Here is a 9447-nt window from a genome sequence, read left to right on the forward strand (position 1 = left end):
CGAGTGTCGATGCAATGCAAATGATGAAACGATGAAAGCAAACAAACAAATAAATAACACAACTGACACACAAGACATGGAACGCATCTGGAGCAACGGTCTCGGGGCGTTACAACACTCCACCACTACAAGAGGATCTCGTCCCGAGATTTAGGATGGCACCGGAGAGAAACGGAAGAAGGGAAATAAAAGGTAAAACTAAGTTGCTTCTTTGACCAATGAGTGAAACCAAAGAACCTTGAAAGGTTAAGACATCTCGAGAAAAGAATACCACGGAGATGAACGAAGTTGACAACTCTCCGTTAGAAAAGAGGAACGAGGAAGAACAAATTTGGACATCACTCCGGTAGAAAAGAGATGCAAGACTTGATAAGGCGAAAAGAACTTGAGCAGAGGGCACAACACTCCGCTTAAATGGATAAGCATGAAAAGAACACGATCCTCACCATTCGAGATGATCAGAGAAAAGAGCAACATCACAATGCCTCCAGATGAAGGAATAGAAGGTAGATCATCGGAACAAAAGAACGGAGAAGAAAAATGACAACTTCTACCACAAATGAGTTGGGAAAGCACTCTTCCAAGTAGGTTATAACGGAGTTGTTGGAAACCAACAACGAAAAGAATAAGCTTGTTGTGGGCTTATGGAAAACATCTCAAAATCTTGAGGTGAAATTCTGCCACTAACGGAAAAAGACAGATTGGATTGATATGAACAAGGAGATGACAAACGTATTTCACCGGGAGGATAAATGAAGAACTTGGATCATTTATGAGCACCATAAATAGCAACAATCCTTAGGGAAAGCTTTAGGTGAAATATAACCCAAGATAATTCCAATGAAGAGATTGATGGGTTGAAAGGATCTCTTGAATGAAGAGAAAAATGATTGATTTAAATATCTCATTCCTGACAACTTGTGAATGATGAAACACGAAGGGAAATTGTCAAGAGTGACATAACACCATCTCAAAGATGAGATATGAAAGAATTGCACTTCGGAATGCAAGACGAAGAATGCTTGAACTCCTCAAAACAAGACCTGTGTTGAACACCATGTTAAATTTTTAGAGGAAAGCTTGACGGATCTTAACTCCGAGAGGAATCTTGAAGAACAATTGAAGAATTAAAAGAATCCTTGACGAACCACCATGTAGAGCCTCCGTGAAGAACTCCGGTAATAAAGAATGATCAAAAAGAAAGAGAAGTTAAGAACACAAGGTGAAGCCTTGCAATGATTTAGATGGAGCTTCGTGAGGAGATAAAGCAGAAAACTTGAAACTCCGGTAAAGAAAAGATGAAGCAATTGAAACCGAGAATTTATTCATCATGAACAAACTCCGAATGAAGGAATTAATCACTTGGATGAAAGAAGAATAAGAATTATGTTATGCGTATCCTTCACCAATTTAAATTGATGACAAGCAACGGATTTGACATACTACTTATTCTCGTAGAAAGGATTAAGATAGATATTGCGCAAACTTGGGAAGGTCTTCAACGAACCACCGGTAGGATTTGGAAAGAACGAATGAATTGATATGATAACCAAGAAAGAGAACTCTTGAACGAACCACCATAAGGATTGAAAATGAAAGTAGCAAAGACACAAATCACCGGGAAGAATTGGAAAACGAATGAAGATACTTGAGAGAATTTAGATGCAAGTGAACGAAGAGATCACGAGCTGATTAGAGGATATTTGAGCTATGCACTGGTAATATTTGGAGAACGAGAGCTGAAAGCTGAGAATGAATAAACTCGAAATGATGGCCTTTGGAGAATCAAACTGAAAAGACTCCTGAATTGCTCCGGAAGGGTGAAAAGAAATCTCACAATCGAAAACAATTATGAGAGGATGGCATGAAGCTAGAACCACGAGTCTTTGGAAGAACGGGTAAGGATTTAAGAGGAACTCTTCTTCGGTCTTCACAAACCCGAGAATGACGATGAGAAACACCACCATGAATTCTTGAGGTACTCTGAAATAATAATTAGAAAGGTTGAACCAACGATGAAAGAATTTGAAAGATCTTGGAGAAATACATATGACTGATGATAATTCATTCTTACGTCAAACTTTGAAATGAATTTGAGAACAACTCTGGAAAATAGAAGAGTCAGGTAAGATCTTGGGAAAAGACATGTGGGTTATGGGCCCACTCAAAGAAAAGCACCGGCATGAGAAAACATTTAAAACGAGGAAAGGGTATGATCAACAAAGCTTGAATTGAATCCACCGGAGAAGAAAAGAATGAAGAATGATGAACTAGAATCTCCGTTAGTAACTACCTGAGAATCTCCGGATAAGAATATTGACGGAAAAGAATGGAGAGACTTCACATCAATAAGATGGATACTTGATTCAAAAAATCTGAGTCCTTGAAGAACAAGGGTGGGAGGGCGGGAAAACAAGACAACTTGGAACCGATGAAATGAACACCTTTGGGAAAAACTGAGGGGTGATCTTGCGAATGTTGAAATGATCGGATCCACTTGAAGATAAACATGCCGGTTGAAAAAGGATTGACATGAAAATCTCGATTGACAAGAAGGGTTAGTATTCACATAGAGATGTGAGAACACCGCTTAGGAAAAGGTATGGATTCAACACTTGACTTCGAAGCAACTCGAATACCACAAACTCAAAACAAAACAAAGGATTGGCTTGCAGAATAAGCCGGAACAAACATATGATAGACCCCATATCGTATCATGTGTCTTTCGGAAAGATGTTCTAGGACCTACTTGAATTCTCACTTATAAACTCCCGAAACTTTCTGGTTATGCAATCAGGTGTTGGGGATACAAGGGAAGCATAATAATCTCACCCCAAACTAACAAATCCTACATCTAGCTGTATCCATCCTTCAACACATAACCAAGAAACTTTCGGAAATCATTTACCTCAACCTTCGAAAAGCATCCGTTATACGAGTTATGGAAATACTCCCGAACTCCCACCCGGTACTGGGTGGCGTCGAGGTTATCTCACCAACGACTGCATAAAAGAGATTTTCGATGTCGGGGAGCTCAGGTATTCCAGAACTGCAACGATAGAATTGTGACGACAACACCTCGGAGCTCAACTCCCCGGGACACTGCCACAACCCCTAAATGTCAGGAGGCACCAAGAACAATGTTCTCGTCACAAAACCATCGGAACGATTCCAAGATGCCTGCGTGATCCTAAATTTTTTTAGTGAAATTTGAGGAGAGAAGAGTCAAAACTTCTACGTCAGGAGGCCTCACCAGAGCGAAGAAGGGACTGAGGAGTAAAAACATTCCTACTCTCCGATATATATAATCCTAAGACTCAAAACATTTTGTTCTAGACTCAACAACGTCAGCGATTCGATCAAGTAGGGGGCTCCTAAGTTGGGGAAGGCTCTGATTACCAACTTGTAACACCCACAATGCGGCTATATCTCCCACGTGTTGGGGCACGACTTAGAGGCATAGCCGCATGGTAGGCTTGCCGCAACAGGGGTAATCTTTACACATCCCATGTACTAAATAAGAAAGGGCTAAAGAGTTGGCTTACAATCGCCACTTCACACAAATACAAGTTAAACATACATCATCCAAAATACAATCAAGGTCCGACTACGGAACCAAAATAAAAGAAGACAACCCCAAATGCTAGATACCCAATCGTCCCAACTAGGCTCCACTACTGATCAACCAAAAAGACAAATAACAACGATCAAGATCTTCATCGAGCTCCCACTTGAGCTAGGTGTGTCACCTGCACTGGTATCATCGGCACCTGCAACTGCTTGGAAGTATCTGTGAGTCACGAGGACTCAGCAATCTCACACCCACGAGATCAAGACTATTTAAGCTTATGGGTAGGAAAGGGGTAGTGAGGTGGAGCTGCAGCAAGCACTAGCATATATGGTGGCTAACATACGCAAATGAGAGCGAGAAGAGAAGAAACGCAACAGTCATGAACTAGAAGTGATCCTGAAACTACTTACGTTCAAACATAACACAAGAACCGTGTTCACTTCCCGGACTCTGCCGAAAAGAGACCATCACGGCTACACACGCAGTTGATTCATTTTAATTAAGTTAAGTGTCAAGTTTTCTACAACCGGATATTAACAAATTCCCATCTGCCCATAACCGCGGGCACGGCTTTCTGAAGTTCAAAACCCTGCAGGGGTGTCCCAACTTAGCCCATCACAAGCTCTCACGGTCAACGAAGGATATTCCTTCTGCCAGGAAGACCCGATCAGTCTCGGAATCCCGGTTACAAGACATTTCGACAATGGTAAAACAAGACCAGCAAAGCCACCCGAATGTGCCGACAAATCCCGATAGGAGTTGCACATATCTCGTTCTCAGGGCACACCGGATTGTCGAAGATTCCGGTAGGCCAACCCAGAGTTGCCCCTGGTGGTCACCGGCGGCTGACAGGTTGGACCAACACTCAGAGGAGCACTGGCCCGGGGGTTTAAAATAAAGATGGCCCTTAAGTCTGTAGAACCCAAGGGAAAAAGGCTTAGGTGGCAAATGGTAAAACAAAGGTTGGGCCTTGCTGGAGGAGTTTTATTCAAAGCGAACTATCAAGGGGTTCCCATCACACCCACCTGCGTAAGGAACGCAAAATCAAGGAACATAACACCGGTATGACAGAAACTAGGGCGGCAAGAGTGGAACAAAATACCAGGCATAAGGCTGAGCCTTCCACCCTTTACCAAGTATATAGATGCATTAACTAAATAAGAGATATTGTGATATTCCAACATATCCATGTTCCAACATGGAACCATCTTCAACTTCACCTGCAACTAGCAACGCTATAAGAGGGGCTGAGGAAAAGCGGTAACATAGCCAAACAACGGTTTGCTAGGAAAGGTGGGTTAGAGGCTTGACATGGCAATATGGGAGGCATGATATAGCAAGTGGTAGGTATCGCGACATAGCAATAGAGTGAGCAACTAGCAAGCAAAGATAGAAGTGATTTCGAGGGTATGGTCATCTTGCCTGAGATCCCGCAAGGCAGAAGAATGAGTCCATGAAGAAGACAAGCGGACGTAGTCAAACGAATCCTCACAACTCCGGAACGAAACCGAAGCTAACACGAGAAGTAACCCGGAAAGAAGCAAGCAACATAGTAAACAACCATCACATGAACATGGCATGATGCACAACCAATTATGATGCATGTCCGGTTTAATGAAGCATGGCATGGGAAAGTGCACAACCAGAACTACAAGTTAAGTCGAGCTCAATATGCAACGAGTTGCATATTGACGGAACACCACATCAATTATTTAGTTCTCTCCCGTCTAGGTACCCAACAATATTAAATGTTGGTTAACATGGCAAGAGGTGAAACATGAGTAAAAACATAGCTAGGCATTTTAAATGAGGCCAAAAACAACAACAACAATTCCGGTATATCCTCATGTGCATTAGCAATTTAACGCAACAATAATTTTGAACATTCTTGGTGTTATTATCATGATGCAGATGACATGTTGAAGTTATGCAATTTTTATGAAAATGTTGACATGAGAATGATAGAGCATTTGTCACCATGGCGGAACAAAAGGGTGCCACAGCGGCGATAACGAAAACGGTGTCACGGCAATGTTTCGGTTCCGGTAACTCGATTGAGACACCGATGCAAAAGAGAAACGTGCGGATGCGTGGAACACGCAAGAGATGGTGGGGTGATCCCGGTTACCGGGTGTCCCATGTGTCGGTGGCATGGCAACCGAGGGTAGTGCACGAAACAAACGGGCACGGTGCAAACACGGGGTTCATCTCGTATCACACAACATTCGTCCACGGTGGTCGTCACGATGTTATACCTTTGAAGCGTGTGTTTTCAGGGCGGAACGAGTTTGACGGGAGGTAGTTGTTCTCACGATGGTAGTCGTTCACGTTCATAGTGGAAGTAGTCGTTCACGTTCGTTCGGAGAGGTACTTGATGACTCCAAGCCCTTCATGGTCGACGGTAGTCGTTCACGGGTCTTCGGTGATAGTAGGCGTACACATGTTGTAGCCAATCTTAACGCTTCTGTAACACGTGTCTTCGTCGATGGTAGTGGTACACACGAAGGTAGTCGAACTTGACGTATCCGAGGGCTCCGGGCGTCGTGGTACTTGTCGAGATCCACATCGGATGTAGTTGTACATTTTGAAGAGGAACTTGGCGCGTCCAAAGGGTACTTGACGGTTCCACATCGACCGTAGAGGTCCACGTTTCGTAGATGTTTGACAACAGTAGTGGAACTTGGTGTTCCCTGATTTGGACGGTCTAGTCAGCAACAAAAGGGGCCAGCGGTGGTGCACGAAGGCAGCGAGAGCTTCAGTGGCATGCAACGCACGGCGGTGATGCTTGGGGTCGATGGAGGGGCACCAAGGCAAGCAGGCAACGAGGCAGGGGAGACGGGTCCTAGTGGCCGGCAGGAGAGGTTCGAGACGGCAGCGGCGAGACAAGGTGCGTCGGAGCGCCATGGCACTGGCAGTGGCACCTGCGAGCAGAGGCGTCCGTAGGGCGGCAAAGCAGCAGCGGCAAAGGCAAACGCGGAGGAGAAAGGAGGGCACGGGCAGGGAGGCCCTAGTGGTGCAGGGACGAAGCAGCAGGGCGTTGGCGTAGGTCGTCGACGGTGAAGGGGCATGGCGCAGCGACGAGGAGGTAGTGGAGGCGGGGCTTGGCGCTGAACATGTGGCCTGGTTGCTGCTGGTTTGGTCACCGGCGGCGGCGGCTTGTCGAGGTGGCCGGGTGGCGGCGACGGGAAGAGCAGCTGCAGCAGGGCGTGGAAGGAGGAGAAATAGAGGAAGGGGGCGCGCGAAGGGCGTCGTGCTCGCCGGCGCAGGGCGGCGGCCTACTAGAGAGGAAGCAGAAGCAGAGGGCGGCGGAGTAGCGTTTCCTGGTGGCAGGTCAAGGAGTCGTAGAGAGGCGGAGGAGAGGCAAGGATGAGCGGCAGTGAGGTGTGCGCTATGGGGTGAGGGAGAGAGCGAGAGGGAAGGGACAATGCAGGGCAAGGGGATCGGCGCTTCTAGGAACTGCGTGCGTGCCTGGGTGGCGGCGGTTGCGGGAGGACGAGAGGGGGTGGGATAGAGAGGAGAGGGAGGTTGCGGCTGGGCCTCGGGCCGTCTAGGTCAGGCCGCAAGGATGGGTTAGGTGGCCTTAGGGCTGGTTGGGCTGCGGGGGAAGGATGGGCCTAGTAAGGCCGGCCTGGGCTAAGCTTCTCTCTGCCTCTCTCTTCTCTTAACCAATAAGAGAAAAGAAAAAAATTAGATAGAAGAAAAAAAATAAAAAGAGAGGGTTAGGGATGGAATTTGGGCAGAGATAAAGATATTTATGGAGTCTTGGTAATATGCACAATTTGATTAAAATGTTTTGGACATTTTAGAGATAGAAAAATAATTCAAGTTTGAATTAAATTCAAACTTGAGCCATTTTTGAACCCAACCAAAACAACTCAGAAAAGATGAGATTAGGCCGAGAGGTAAGTGGCATGGTCTAAAAATTATAGGAAAAGAATGAACATTAAATTGGTGTAGGAAATAGAATACCACAATTTAAATGGATTAACGAAGAAGGAGAAGAAGATGATCAAGCACGGTTGTGGGTGTAGAAGTAGATGAAGTTGAGAAAGAGATAATGCAGGGGTTGATGCACTGTGCAAAGAGACTCCGGTTTAGGCAAGAGGGAAAACGAAGAACAAGGTTGGTCTTAGAACGGTCAACAAAAGCAAGGGAGGGCGCGGCAACTACGAGCAGATGCAAGTTTTAAAAACAATGACGGCAATGAGTGCCGATGCAATGCAAATGATAACATGATGAAAGGAAACAAACAAATAAATAACACAGCTGACACGCAAGACATGGAAGGCACCTGGTGCAACGGTCTCGGGGCATTACATACATATTTACTGTATTTACCATGGGCCTCCTACGGCCCGTAGAAACAATGGGCCTTCTAAGGGCCGTAGAAACAATGGCCCTTCTACGGGCCGTATGATCGATCGGCCAAGCATGAGCCAATAACAGACCGCATTATGGGCCATAAACGGGCTAGATTTGAAATCGTCCGTTCATGGGTCGACCATAACGGGCCGTTGTTAATCGGCTGAATTTGATGATGTTACCAAAACGGCCCAAAAGATTAACGGGCCGCAAACGGGCCAATTGTAACAACAGGCTGAATTTGGCCCACAAGCAGAAAAGGCCAGTAATGGGCCGTAAGTATCCGAATGCTGGAAATAAGCCCAAGAATAAATGGGCCCTGAGAAGGCCGAAAGATAACACGGGTTGGAAACGGCCCAATGGAATAATGGGCCGTTAATGGGTATAAAGCGGTACACTGTTCATTGCGGGCTAGATTCACCACGGGCCGTTAATGGGCCAAGAGTTACAAATGGCCTTGTATGGGCCGAAAGATATCATGGGCCGTACATGGGCCAAAAGTTACAATGGGCTGGAATCATATTAGTTGGCCTAGATGAAGCTACTAGGCTTAATTATGATAGGCCGTAACGGGCCGTGAGTTAGCGGGCCGTAAATGGGCTATATACGAATAGGCCGTTAACAGGCTTTCCATGGGCTGTCCCGTTACCTTTTGACCAAGTCAAACAGGCCGGCCTTTTCACCGGAATGGGCCTCTGTTGGTTCGTTCCACGTGTCAACGTATCATAGGTGCCTCGTGTCCAATGAATGGACGACATCTATCCCAACGGTGAGCCAACATGTGTTTCCTCCGGCCAATTACAATTTTACACGTGGAAAATCCTCATTGGTCCGGGCTGTTAACGGGTTATCGGATCCAAAACCGGACCGATAGCATAACGGCGACCCGTTATGGTGGATGCCACGTGTTGGTCACCCTTGATGAAAGCACTTCTATGACGCACGATTTATCGTCATGGAAGTGGACACTTCCGTGATGATAATGTTGCTAATGTCATGGAACACTTCTACGACAGCACATGTATGACTATCTTGATTCTGTCATAAAATTATCATGGATGTACATGCATGACAGAAAACGTGACCTACTATGAAAAACACGTATCATCATGGAAGTGTATTTTTTTGTAGTGCCTCCGTCCACCCCACCGACCCCACCAGCAAGACGCGCGGGCCCCGCCGGATCCTGCCGCCTCCTTCCCCGCAGGGATCGCCGCCCCGTCCACTAACCAACGCCATCGAGGACACCGTCGTTGCTCGGTGAGCCACCGCCCAACCCCTCTTGTGTTTTTTTCTTTCTTTAAAAAATGACGCGGTTAATCGTGGATTAGATTAAACCGATCCGTTTAGATAAACTGATCTCGGTTTATTTTGTTTTTTAGCCGTGGTAGTTGTTTTACTTATTTAGCGGATGTTCGCCCTGTAAGCCCCACAACGAACAACTTTCAGCCACTAGAAATCCGCCGTGTGGCCAGGGACCTGGTCGCGAATAAAACTTTCAAAGTCAAGTCCTT

Source organism: Triticum urartu, chromosome 3A (assembly GCF_056163025.1).
Source record: "Triticum urartu cultivar PI428250 chromosome 3A, HENAU_Tu73, whole genome shotgun sequence".
NCBI classification, from domain to species: domain Eukaryota; kingdom Viridiplantae; phylum Streptophyta; class Magnoliopsida; order Poales; family Poaceae; genus Triticum; species Triticum urartu.